The following is a 13,303-nucleotide window of genomic DNA, read 5'->3' as shown; positions in this document are numbered from 1 at the left end:
TTTGTTATTGGTATAAACAGAGACTTCTTCCTAATCATTCACTGGAGAAAGTTTTTTTTAAAGGAAATAATGGGTTAATAATTTGGAGGCGATTGCATTATCATGGTCTTTTGTATTTTGTATGATTGAAAGCTGACATCAAGAGAGATGATTCTTAAAGATGTTAATTGGTATGAGTATATTCAACTTAAGGACAGCTTGAATCAAGAGACGGGAAGTGCAGCCATAGAGGTTAAAGAAAATGAGTTTCATTTGGGTAAAGATGATGAATTTAAAAAGTGTATAAGTGATTTTTGAAAACAGACAGAAAATGATCCTGTAAAAGAGTGCATTAAAAGGTGGGGGCAAGATTTTGGATATAATGTCCATATGGTTCAAAGATATCAAATGTATGTTGTATCAAATGTATGTTGTGCAATAATTTAAAGAAAATACATTTGGGATGATATATCGATGGTATCTAACCCCAAAAATGTTAAAAATGTCTCAGAATGTTTCAAACCAAGAATGGTTTCATTTTTAAAATACCTTAGAATTGTAAGAAGGTGAAATGTTAATTGGTCTAAGATTATATGTTAATTAAAAGGTTAGATTTTGTGATGTTACAAGAAATCATTTGTTTGGCATTATGAATGAACAGCTGAAGACTAAATATTGATTATTTCTTCCATATATGACAACAACAGGAAGAATATTGTTAGCTCTAATATGGAAATGGAAAGACTGACACATGAATGGTGGAAGAATAAATTGTTAAGGTTACTGAGACCCTTTCTACACTGCCATATAAAATACAGATTATCTACTTTGAACTGTATTTTATGGCAGTGTAGACTCATATAACCCAGTTCAAAGCAGATCATGTGGATTATCTGTCTTGATAATCTGGGTTATATGGCAGTGTAACTCAGGAAAGGACCTGAGTTAACCCAAATGGATAAATAAACATGAGTTCTAATGGATAGACCAACTGAAAACTTTTTGAACAATTGGATTTTCTGAGGAATTAAACATTGAATAGTGTACTAATTTATGCTTATAGTTATTAATAGTTTTAGTAGAATTATTTAATTGGATACGTAATAGTAGAGTATATATTGTACTTTTCTTTTTATTGCAGTCAGGATTGGAGAGTCAGAGCCAAATTCCGTTTTCGAGCTGCTTAGGTGGGCCACAAGCCAGGCTATTAACAGTTGGGAGCTTAACCCTGACCTGGGTTTTGAAACAACAACCTCTTGGTCATTGGTGATTTATTGCTGCTGGCTACTAACCAGCTGTGCCACAGCCCAGCCACTAGCTATTGAAATGTCCATGTCTCACAATGCCTTGGAGCAGTGGTTCTCAAACTGTACTCCACGGAGCCCTAAGTGCCCCATGAAGCATTGAGGGGCTCCATGCAACTTCTTCCTTCCCCCTCTTCCCCACTCCAAACATGCCCAGCCAGAAGCTTCCACCGCCAAAAGCACCCCCTTGCTATGCGGAAGAGGCAGAAAGAAAGAGAGAGAGAGAGAGAGAGAGAGAGAGAGAGAGAGAGGCAGACAGAAAGAAAGAAAGAAGGAAGGGAAAAAAGAAAAAAGGAAGGGGAGGCAGCAGGCAGACAGAAAAAGAGAGAGGCAGACAGGAGGCAGGTGTAAAGAACAGGGAGGCTGCAGGCCACATGGAGATTCATAGAGACACAGCACTTCAGCAGTGCAGAGAGAGTTAGGCCCCAGAAGGCCAGCTTGCTGCAAAGAGCCCTTTCCCTGCACCCTCACATTACCCAGATCCTTTTCCCTGCACTCCCAAACTGCCCAGACCCCTTTTCCCGTATCCCCATGCTGCCCAGATGTTGTTGTTGTTGGTGGTGGTGGTGGTTGTTATTATTATTATTATTATTATTATTATTATTATTATTATTATTATTATTATTATTATTACAAAGGCTGGATGGTCATCTGTTCGGGGTGCTTTGACTGCTTTTCCTGCATGGAAGGAGGGGGTTGGACTGGGTGACTTCTGGGATTGCTCCTATTAGTAGCAGCAGCAGCAGTACTAGTAGTAGTAGTATTACAAAGGCTGGATGGCTATCTGTTGGGGGTGCTTTGATTGTGCATTCCCTGCATGGCAGAAAGGGGTTGGACTGGATGGCCCCTGGGTCTTCCACTGAAATACTGTTAAGTTTATGTTGGCTAAAATTTTAACCAACATAACCATTTTAAATATTGTATCTTTGTTTCTTTCTTTTTGCACTACAAACAAGATATGTTCTGTATGCATAGGAATTTTTTCATGGTTTTGTTTTGCAATTAGTTCACACAAATACTATCCATCCGTCTGCCACTGAACCAGCTTGTCTGTCAAATTTTAAAATGCAATGGAACTCCTGTGTCCAAAAAATTGCCCATGTCTGATATATATACATTATATATAATATACAATATATAATATAATAAATATAATATAATATATAAACATTTCTTAGGGCTCCACAAGAAACCTTTGCTTCAAAAAGGGCTCTGTGGCAGAAAAGGTTTGAGAACTCCCACCTCAAAGCAAAGCAACTTTCTTGAATGAACAAGTAAAAATGTTCCTAGAACTAGCCTTTTGGTACTCTAGGTACAGTTAGATTCAACCACTACTACTAGGTACATGACCACAGTAGCCAATTGATGTAGATGACAGTCTTCCAGAGGGTATTTGGCCCAAGCCCTCCCCAAAAATAGAGTAAGCTGTCAACAAATGGAAAGTCACCACAACATGAGCTCCAGGGAGTACAAAACAGGAAAAAGTGTACATGCTTACGGTACTGGTACTACTGGGTAGCATTGTAACTAGGGATATAGTAGTCACATGTACATAAACAGATAGCAACAACACCATTCCAATCTCGATTGTATGGAGACAATTCTTGTATATACACTGTGGCACCATTTTCTGGTAATAATGGTAGTTCAACTAATAGTAACAGTAGCAGCAATAATACCCTTTATTCTATTATTGTTGCCTCCTCATCATAATGCAGAATGGTGTGCACACATACACACATTTTCATATGCAAAACCCATACCATATGACATCTGCAAATGGGTTTTATTTCATGACTTTTTGTGAAATCATAACTACCATTCTTTGAACAACTCCCCCATTGATTACTAAGAACCTAACAAGATATCTGAAACACAGATACTTTTTGATTGATGAGGTTTTAACACTTCATAACTTCAACACAATTGGTCATACAGGAGTTGTTTTGCTTATAGTTCTGTTTATGTTAGGATTTATTTGTATCAAAGCAAATTTTCATTTCCAGATTTGGGAAATAGATGGGTAAAAGATAAAGATAAAGATAAAACTTTCATGATCGATAACTGCACTGACAAAGAGAAGAGGTATAGTATACCAAGATGTGGTGCATATAAAATTTTCCCTTTTTAGAAGCTGTGGTTTGAGTTATTTACTAGTACAGGTAATCTATTCCTATTTATGCAGCTTAAGTGTTTCAAACATCTTTCGGGGTCATTAATTGGCTTTAGTAAGAGTAATGGTGAAGCACACTTAAAACTCTTTCCACTAAATACATCTAGAAGTGCAGAATATGTAAGTAAGTACACAAACTAGAAGCACTTCAGAATCAGCAGGTACTATACTTTGCATTTTGATTTTCATTTTCATGCTGACGGGGAAAGTACATCTGATAAAGAAAGACAGGAGCTGTTAGAATGTTAATCAAAATATTTAACAAAATACTAAAAAGTATGTCAAGATCAGTATAATTTGATTTCATCCTTGTTAAGCAAATATTTAGTGCATAGAGGACGATCTAATTATATTCTAAACTGAAAGGAAAGCTTTGACTGATCAGGCCCCCAATGTGTGCATTTGGATGGCCAAGTGAGCGTTGGAAGGAGAATTATCTCTCCTCCTGGGTGAAGGAGTAAATTTACTGCCAGTAATGCTAGACTGGATATATTTTAAGTGTGTTAGACTATTCCTGAATAAAAAAGATGATCAACTTGTAGTCACTGGATCTTTCAGCAGCTTTTGATATTATTAATCATAGTATCCTACTGAATCAGACTCATCAGATTGGACCAGAACACAGTAGGTCACAGTGGTTCAATTCCTTTCCATCTTTCCCTATGTCAACTTGCCTGGGGATTGAGCTCTGCTGGGTCTCTTATGTCCCACAGTGAAGAAATATGATGTAGGTAAGTGCCTTTTCAGCTGTTGCACTAAACTTGTGGAGGTTTTGTCAGGATTTGCAAATTACACTGCATTTCTTTAAGTGATAACAGGATCAGGCTTAACCAAAGATGTCAATGTAATTGGGGTGTGGCAGCTAGTGCTTAGACTGTAGTACATAGATTGTAGTAACTCTGTGTTGAGTTGATGCAGGTTGGAGGTTGGTGGATGAAGATAGGAGAGAGAGAGAGTTTGTACATACTGTAAATACTGCGTAAGTATTTGTACTGTTTGTACTATTAATGCAACTTAAGAAAGAATAGCCTTCCAGTTGGAACAAACAGCTTTTTGTCTGCGTGTTGTTTTTGTTCCCGAGGAGACCACCTCACTGCAAAAAGGTATTTGGCTCCCTAACAGGAGTGGAGAGTCCCTTCCACTATTCAACAGGGGAATTCAAGCTGTTTTGAACCCCTAACAATTCTCTCCCTTTGGAGGCCCAACGCTCTTGGATCATGTGATTTATTCTGCTGACAGAGTTAAATGTTTATAGTTTTAATTGTGTTTTAATCATATTCTAATGTTTATTATTATTATTATTTAAATGACTATTTTTGTACTTGTTTTTAAAAGGCATTGAATTATTGCCACACTGTGAAGCTGTCTTGAGTCCCCTTCAGTGTGAGAAAGGTGGGGTAAAAGTATCGTAAATAAATAAAAATATCATAAAACACATCAGTTGTATGATTTCCACATTGCACTGAAAGATCCCAGTGATGGCTGGTGGCATCCATGGCAGTGCTGCAGTGAATACATTCTGGGTTCCAGTCCAAACTTTAAAGGAATTTGTTTTATGGATAGGGTGTCAACACTCCTTTAAAGTTCAAATTAAAATGTTCATTTCACTAACCTAGGGTGCATTTACACTATAGAATTACTGTAGTCTGGCATCATGTTAACTATCAAGGCCCAATGTTATGAAATCCTGGTAGTTGTAGTTTTACAAGGTCTTTAGCCAAAGTGTGCTGATGTCTCGCCAAACTACACATCCCAGGATTCTAGAGTATTGATCCATGGCTGATAAAATGGTGTCAAACAACTAATTCAACAGTGTTGATGCATCCATAGAAGCCTCAAACCACAATTGTACATTTATCATGTAAAACATATGGATTGGGATCAGGGCCAGGAGGTACAATCCCTTTAATAATATGCATTTGGATTATCCCTGCCTTATAATTATCTGCTTTGCTCTTGGAAATCTGACCCATAAGAGAATGGGAATTATTTTGTTACTTGATGCTGTTGCTCATTGCTTCAACTGTAGTTGGAACGCATACCTTCTGCTTATTTTGACAGGTTTAAATCACTCATCTCTATTTGTATTGAGTGTACTTGCTTTAAAACATATGGATGGCTACTTGAAAACTGAACTCATGATCACCGTAGCTGATGACAAGCTGTTTTAAGAAGCTGCCTTGAGTTATTAATTCATCATTTAACAAGGGAAGCATATTCGGTGGACCAAGATAGAATGGTTCAATCCTTGCTTTAACAAAACATCAAAAGTGAGATGAAGATTATCAGTCTATCTCCAGTTTTCCCATTTTATTATAATTATTGAACAGCTTCAGGTACAGTCAGGCAATTATTCAGCTTCCTATGTCCTGCCAGTATGGCTTGTTGCACTGAAGACACAGTGAGATTAATGTGTCTTTGGTCAGTGATGTCCACCAAAAGATAAATCAGGATAATTATACTATAATGTTTATTTTCAGCCATTTGGAGAAAGTTAAGTCTAGGTATTGTCTCTCTATTTGCCATTCTGTTCGTATTCAGTAGAGACACATCTGATTAGTTTATTTGTTTGTTTATTTATTTATCATCTTTATTTATACCCTTCCTTTCTCCGCATAGGGACTCAAGGCAGCTAACACTCCACGGCTTCTGAACCAAAGTTTACCCTGCAGTGTAATAACGTGCCACTCAGGTTTGTGAAATAAGTAATAGTTAACTTTACTTCTGTTCAATAGGTCAAACAGAGCAACAATATATACAGTAGTCTCTTTGCCTTCTTACAGAAAAGAGAGGGAACAAACAGTCCTTTTAAAACAGCCTTTAAATATTGCCTCATTGCCTGAAAAATGATCAGGCTTCAGAGAGTCAGCAGCCATTAATTCTATAGCTGTTACCTCTTCACTCTCTGAGGCAAAAGTGCCTGCTCAAACCGTTTCTCTCAGCAGCAAGCCAGAGACAGTAGCCAATCAGAATGTTGGCTCCTGGCATGCTTAGCCATTCAGCTGCTGACACATGTCTTTCCAGTCAAACCATTACATCATGGTGCCTTTTACAAATCCCCACAAGTTTGTTTGTTTGATTGTTCGATTATTATCTTTATTTATACCTTGCCTTTCTCCCTGTGGGGACTCAAGGCAGCTAAGGCCCCACAATAGTTTAAAAGGTGCCAATATAAAAGTTAAAAAAGCAATTAAAAGCAATTAAATAGTAGCAGTATGATAAACACAACATTAAAATACAGCAGATATACTAAAATGGCATTTAAAACTAATATTCCTCTCAATCCCACCCACAGCATCTCCTGAATTAAAAACAACAGCACCCCCTGAAGTGATCTTAAAAACGTCTTCTTTAATAGCCTGCCTGAATAAAAAGGTTTTAGCCTGGCACTGAAAGGACAGCAGAGGGGGGCCATTTTCGCTTCCCTGGTCAGGGGTGGCCACTGAGAAGGCCCACCCTCTCATTCCTACCAACTTGAGAGAGAGGTGGGACCGAGAAAAGGGCCTCTTCTGAAGATTTCAGGGCTTGAGCAGGTTCGTACAAGGGGATGCAGTTAGCCAAATAGCCTGGACTTGAACCGTCTAGGGTAGGGGTCCCCAAACTTTTTAAACAGGGAGCCAGTTCACAGTTCCTCAGACCATTGGAGGACCGGACTATAGTTAAAAAAAAACCTATGAACAAATTCCTATGCACACTGTACATATCTTATTTTGAAGTAAAAAAAAAAACCCAATCAGGAACAAATACACCCTCAATGTTAATCATAATCATAATAAAAAATAATAAAGAAGGTTGGAAGGACCCCTTGGGCCATTTAGTCCAACCTCCTTTTGCTTTTGTGCACCAAAAGCACAAGCAAAGCACCCCTGACAGACGACACTTCTGACAAAAATATGTCATCTCTAGGCATTTTCTAGGTCATACAGTGAATGTCTATGGTTTTCTTGGATCAGGGGTCCTTAAATTCAATAGGGTTTGTTATCATCCATGATTCTGTATATGCATGTGAAGTCCAGGAACTTATATCACATGGATACAGGAGTCCTATTGTATTTTGTGTGTTTTCATCGGTTGGCCTTCTCTGAATCCGCTTCAAATTATTTATATCTTTCCTCAAATGAACTGCCCAGAGTTGAACACAGTACAGATGAGACCTATGGGATGCAATAGACATCTTTCCAAAGTCATCGCCCTCCCCAGCACCCTGCTGTAATGAGTTTCAGTGGTGAAAGAAGAATGTTTCAGGGAGGTGATCTTTCATCAAGTCTGGTGAAAATGTTTCTGCTTCTCATCTTCCTCTGATACACCTGTATACAAATGGCTGTTGGTGGTGACTGTTGTTACTCATCCTTGAAATGAAGTATAGGAAGGGGAAGGCAAAATGAGGGCACTGCCACCCAAATAAGAATTTAGCTTTGTGGAGTAAGATAATATGGGGTAAAAAACAGAAGCCTGTGAATGTGAGTTTTGTAGATTAGTTTCTGAAGTTGTATGTCTAGTAAGTACATTAGTGTAACTTTGTGTTAGGTTAAAGTGATCGTTTTAGATTTAATTTTGAAAGATTTAGTAGCTTTATTGTTATATACTATGAACTTATTCTTTGTATTGTCCTTTTTAAAAAAATACTTTAAAAGGAATTTTACTTCCTCTTTTCCCATGAAACATTCCTTTGGGTTCTATATTTTTACCATTTCTGTTTAGGCATCTAAAGAAAAGCAACAGACATAGTTACTAAGAAAATATGAGCACTGCAAATATAATAAGAGTTCAAGTTGTGAATAGTTTTTAGTGTCTTTTCTCCTGCAATGCTAAAAATTCAGGGACTGAAGGATTTCATTTGAGGAGGCATAATTCTTTGTGGAGGGATGCCCTCATTTTAACTCTCAATTATAGCGACACCTTTGTGCATAGGCTTTGAATATATTTAATGAGTAAATAAATACATTATGTAGGCTTAATTAATCATGAGGTCCTTGTGATGCAGTGTGGAACATCTTACATGCCTTACTAATTGTGAAGATCTTTGCAAATCGGTCCCAAGAGTACAATGACAGACACTTTTATTACCTCTGTTTTCACCAAGAGCAGTGGCAGAAATGGCCAGAAATGGCTTGGTGGCATCCTGGAAGGTAGCCTTGCATGCATCTTACAGCGAGATGCCCATTATAAAGGAAGCAAAATTTTCACATTAATAGATTTGTCACCAGAAAGTTTTCATTGCCAAGCAGAATCAATCCGAGCCCTGTATCAAATCTGCCAGAAACTCAGAGACACTCTGTTTACTTGCAGGAAAAAAAGAATTTCAATTCCCTGATTTTGGAGTATAGATTCCCTGCCCCCATTCTACACCTTCTTTTGTTTCAACAATTTCAGATTTCTCCTCCACATACACACTGCAGTGAGCAGTGAGCACTCAGTTTCCATAGAAACAAAAAAGGACAGAAACAGTTTATGTATTTCAAAAGCCGACAGCCTCTATGCTGTGGATTTTGATAACTGAACCTAAACATTAGCCATCTTTTTTTCCTCCAAAAGACAGCTGTGGCGTTTATTTCTCTTTCTCCTCCTGTATTGCTAGGGGAAATGAGGCATCTATTTATCTTTGTATTCATCTGCTTTATAAATAGTTTCCAGAATTATTTCTCTTTCTCTTTCTCTCTCCTTAAGTGTTTATTAAGTCAGAATGGAAACAAACAGATAGCAAGTAGGCAAACATTAGAAGCTTCCCTATAGTTAAAACAAAGCTAATTGCACTTCTAATCTTCAAGGGAAACCTTGATAAAGTGTTGCACTTTTAATTGTAGCTAATGATTACATTTAGTAAATTAAAGCATAGGGAACAATCTACCAAGTATGCTAGCTGTGCAGCCTCCATCCCCTTTGGCGCTAGCCCAATGAAGACAATGGTTTGGGAAGGGCTATATCTCACTTGCAGAATACATGCTCTGCATGTCAAAAGCCTCAGTTTCAGTTTATGGCATTGCTTATTAAAAGAGCCTCATCAATGAAGGCCAAATCAAGGTGATTTGGGTGCCAAACCTCAGATATATGGGCCAATCTCGGGACTTCATCGCATGAGGCAGGCAAACCAACATTGAAGCCATCGGTTCCTATCACACAATGCCATAGACATCCTGCTGCTGGTCTGGCTCCTCCCCATGATTAACCTGCCCCGTATTATTAATAGGCAAAAGCTATCAACCAGAACTTTCTTCTCAACTACTTTGTGCAATGGGTCCCTTCTGCTACAATGGTGGCATTGTGACAGTAAAGATATTATCCTCTCCCACTCTCACTCATCCATCTTGCTATTCCTGACCTATCTGTTTTCTGTTTATTTTTTTTCAGTTATACAGCAGAACCTCAGCTTAAGAGTATCCCAACTAAGAGTGCTTTGACTTATATGCCAATGTTTGGTGCGGGTTTTGCTTTGACATATGAGTACCAAGAATGGAGTGCTAGTGCAAGAGTACAGGGCTTTAGGGCTTCATGGGAGAAGCCTCCATGCTTCCATGCCTCTAGTTCTTGCCAACTTTGGAAGATTGCTGTCCACTTTGTTCTTGTCCACTTTGAAGAACTTTGGGTTAGTTGATTTTGTGTGGTTTTTTATTCCTGGTATGTTTAGCTTTATGAAGAGAGAGAGGGAGAGAGAAGAAGAGAGGGAGGGAGGCTGGAATGAGTACACTATGAAGAAAATATGGTTCTGCCTCTTTGTGCTTCCTTGCCACAACTTTGTGCTTCTACCATTTAAAGCTGATCTTTCTTTTTATTGTTCCATGTGAATATGCAGGTTATGCCTTGCTATTACACTGGCCAATACACATTTTGTTGCCTCAAATGTGCTTCCTTGCCACAACTTTGTGCTTTTACCATTTTAATATCTATCCTCCTTTTTTATTGTTCCATGTGAATGTGAATTTATACTTATTTTTTATTTATAAAATACATTTTCTTATTTAGAAATACATAACCAAAAATGGGGGTGGTTTTCAGGGGGCCGGAATGGATCAATAGCATTTAAATGGGAAAATTCACATTGAGATAGGAGCATTTTGTGTTAAGAGCTTATCACAGAACAAATTAAACTCTTAACTCAAGGTATCACTGCATTTGCCTTTTGTTGGTTGGCCTTAAATGCAAAATTGTTCTTAAACTGCAAAATTGTTCTTAAAAATAAAAGAAATTACAGAGCAATGGAAGTGTGGGAGGCTGCGGTTTGATAGCATGCAGAAGTGTGACTGTGGGATCACATGTTGGCAATATGGTGCAATAGCAGGAATGAAGAGAAGGACAATAATGAAAGTGTGCATCCCAGTATGTATCCACTATCTAAGATCATGTGAATAGCTGGAATAGTTTGTGCAATGAAGTCCTTAGACAGGTGAATAATGATTACAGTGCATATAGGCAGCAGCAATCTCCGCGTATCTTCCTGTGTGAACCCACATAGGGTCCTGCAACTTCTGTGAGATTAACTACCTAATTCCGTGTAGTTAAAGAAACCCACAAAATATTGATGATAACAGAAACATTGGGTGATTTACTAAGGAAATTTTCCCCAGCATCATTATCTTCTCCAAGCTTTTCTGTCATTATGTGGCCGAAGTAGTTAATCTTTGTCTCTAATATCTTTCCCTCCAGTGAGCAGTCAGGCATTATTTCCAGGAGTATGGACTGGTTTGATCTTCTCATGATCCAAGGCACTCTCTGAATTTTCCTCCAGCACCAAAGTTCAAAAGCATCTATTTTCCTTTGCTCAGCCTTCCTTATGGTCCAACTCTCGCATCCATAGGTTACTATGTGGAATTCCATTGCCCATATTCAAACATTCTGATAAAAAAATCAGTTAACACCCAAAAATAAAGGCCGATACTCCAAGGATCTAGAGTTAAGATTCTAAATAGTCTACAATTGTGTACTCCAAGTGGTGGCTTATGGATACGTTGCTGATCCATACTGAGGTTGTAGAAAGAAAGAAATTGTTTTAGTGACTGGGCACTAATATAGTTTACGTCCCTGGCCATATTACTGGTCCACTATATCAGATAGCTTGAGAAGCTCTAGCCTAGGTGAAAAAGAATAAGATATAATTCAACAGAGATAAATGTAAAGTCCCGTGTTTATGTTCTCCATAACATTTCCTCCTTCCATTACTGCAAGCTTTTACGGCAAAAATAAAATAAAAATAAAATTCTTTGAAAGCTCAGCACTTAAAAGCTCAACAATATATGCCAATTTTCCAAGATATTAAAATTTGCATAATTTTACATAATGTATTCTTACTAAAGCATTTAGAAATGTATTGGCACATTCCAAACACAGCAGTGCCCATATCTGCCCATAAAGTGGATGGAATAGCTGCCTTCCTCATTGCTAAATTAATAACCATGCAGGCCTCTGGTGTCATAAACATCACATGAAGGTTGGGTGACAGATGTCATAGTATTGCACTGAAATGGTAGCATAAGAATAGAAAACAGTTAATCTTTTGGCTGCAAATGCAAAAGAATGCCTCGTCCTAAAATAGACTGGTGGAGCAAATGACACAGGATATATGGGGGCATGCACACATCGTCTTTGGTTATGCAGCAATAAACACTGCATGTTAATAGCTGCAGCCATAACTGTGAATCTGTCTCCAGGGTATCTTCAAATGTCCATCTGAACAGCAATTTGAGAAGCTCAAACTGGAGAATGGCAGGGCTCCTGAAGACCATGGGTGAACCAGTTGAAAATAAAGACTCCTGCATTGAATAGGTGGTAGAATGAAACCAGGTGAACAAAGGAAGAAAAAGAGAGCTGTCTTTCTCTCTATAATCTGTCTGGGAGAATATCCTTATCATTCTGTACCAGTCCCCATCCCCAGTAGTTATGAGGAGGGAGGGAAGGCAACAACTATTCAGGGCAGTGTCGTGTGTTAATCACAAGCTCATAACTGGCAGTAAAGCTGAAAGGCCCACGTCTGCCGTGGTGAATAATTTCCATGCCAAGGCCCAGAACAGGCAAGCCATGTCATTTGTAACATCTGCCTCGAGAAACCCCAGCCAAAATGAGCTAGTTAGAAAGTTTACATTGCCTCTCTCATTCTAATCCATGAAAAGTTGGCTTTGAAAGGCTCAGGGGTTTTGACATCCTGAAAGTGTTTTATCAGACAGATAAAATGGGATGATTTGAATGCTTAAAAAGATGACATTTCTATGCCTGTGCCTTTATCGGGACTATGTGACTTTTATTAGATAAATAAATTGTTTTCCTAAAGACATTGCGTTAAAAGCTTTGGGATTTGCAGTTGTTTTATGTTTGGCAATATCTGATTTACAATGGCATCAAAATTATATGTGAAGATGTAATGAAATCCAAATGCTATCTATCCATAGTTTTTTGTCTTCTTCATTATTATTATGCAAATATAAAGTATACTTTTATTAAGTATTGTTAATTGATTTAAATGTGTTGCTTGATTTTATTGAATTATTGAATTTCTGGGCATTGAATTTTGCCAGTCTCTGTAAGCCGCCTTGAGTCCCCTCAGGTGAGAAAGGCAGGATAGAAGTGTTGTAAATAAATAAATAAATACTTGCACACATACTGTCCTGTGAGCAGCAATGGTATCCATTCTATAGAAAGACACCTGTGATTTCATTTATTCACATCTGGAATTTTTTAGGTTTTCCAACATACTCTATGGTATTATAAGACCATTAGTCATTCATTTTAATAGGGTTCATTATTATCTATGGTTTCACATATCCCACGTGAAGTCTGGGAACGTATTCCCAACAGGGGCCATATTGTATACTAGAATATTCCTTGTCCTTTTTCAGAGATGGCAAATTGGTTGTTTATT

General features: G+C 38.0%; 1 long non-coding RNA gene across 1 annotated transcript; it reads left to right on the top strand.

Annotated features, from left to right (window-relative positions):
• The first annotated feature begins 3,230 nt into the window (after positions 1–3,230).
• Positions 3,231–12,996, top strand: LOC134295482 (uncharacterized). The gene is made up of 3 exons (XR_010002075.1): positions 3,231–4,435; positions 6,076–6,148; positions 12,099–12,996. It is a non-coding gene; the product is annotated as an uncharacterized LOC134295482 (long non-coding RNA).
• The last annotated feature ends 307 nt before the right edge of the window (positions 12,997–13,303 follow it).

Source organism: Anolis carolinensis, chromosome 1 (genome assembly GCF_035594765.1).
Source record: "Anolis carolinensis isolate JA03-04 chromosome 1, rAnoCar3.1.pri, whole genome shotgun sequence".
NCBI lineage: Eukaryota > Metazoa > Chordata > Lepidosauria > Squamata > Dactyloidae > Anolis > Anolis carolinensis.
This window is presented reverse-complemented; position numbering and strand designations above follow the sequence as displayed.